We start from the raw sequence: 940 nt of genomic DNA, 5'->3' as shown, positions 1-940 counted from the left end.
CTGCCAGTTCTGTTAGCTCTACGTCTGCTGAAGACACAGACGTCCATCCCCGTGAACACTGGGACGGAACTCAATAAGTTATTCTTATTTCAACCGTTGTGTATATTAGCTGCAACATATGAATCAAGATGCTATGACCAAAAAAACTTGATTGACACATGGCCGTTGATATGTGTGATTGACTGAATTCAGGTGTTCAAGCTGACATATTACTTAAGGCCAATTTATGCTTTTGACGCATAGCCTCTGCAACCGTCAAATCTGTCTCTGTGTGTGACCACGCCCCCCCGCACAGAGGTTCTGCAACTGTCATCACACACCTAAAAAAAAGCCTGACTACGCGTCGGACGGTCACAAACCCGCACAGACGTCAAGCTGAAGTGTGCAGACTAAAAGCAGCTGTGATTGGTCCTTGGTATGCCTTTCTGGCTGCTTGTGTGGTCATCCTTCTTGATTTCGGTGCCGGGACGCGCCATTTTTAAAAATTGAGGAACAACTACAATGAACAACTACGACGAAAGGTTAATCGGTCTTTTTACCAACTCCCTTAACAGAACCTGTTCTTCTTCGATCTCTAGCAACTCTAGATCCCTCTCCGTGACCGTGATATCCTGCAGACGCGCCATTGTTGTTTTGGAAGATAAACACTCCCGCCGATGCCGCCGAAGTTCTCTAATAGGCTCCCCCTAGTGCTTGGTGGGAAACTGCTGTGCGTCCCAGATTTTAAGACAGGATTTTATAATAAGATAGAAATTTTCTACATTTTGGGACAATATTGTCTGATATACAGTACATTTATATACATGTTTAAGCCAGAATGATTTGATATTTAAATATGATTTCCCTACGACTTTAAATAAAAAGAAAATATTCAAAAGCCAATTTGCATGAATAATTCTCAGCTTAAATGAATGTATTTAGATCTAATTCTACAGTCATG

General features: G+C 41.9%; 1 protein-coding gene across 1 annotated transcript in view; it reads right to left on the bottom strand.

Annotated features, from left to right (window-relative positions):
* The window catches only part of LOC107096939 (cytosolic purine 5'-nucleotidase-like), a 32,929-nt gene that overhangs the window by 14,735 nt on the left and 17,254 nt on the right, over nucleotides 1-940 (bottom strand). The window lies entirely within an intron of this gene.

The sequence above is a fragment of the Cyprinodon variegatus genome, unplaced genomic scaffold (genome assembly GCF_000732505.1).
Source record: "Cyprinodon variegatus isolate N-32 unplaced genomic scaffold, C_variegatus-1.0 Scaffold660, whole genome shotgun sequence".
NCBI classification, from domain to species: Eukaryota; Metazoa; Chordata; class Actinopteri; order Cyprinodontiformes; family Cyprinodontidae; genus Cyprinodon; species Cyprinodon variegatus.
The sequence above is the reverse complement of the archived record's forward strand: the minus strand, read 5'-3'. Positions and strand labels throughout refer to the sequence as shown.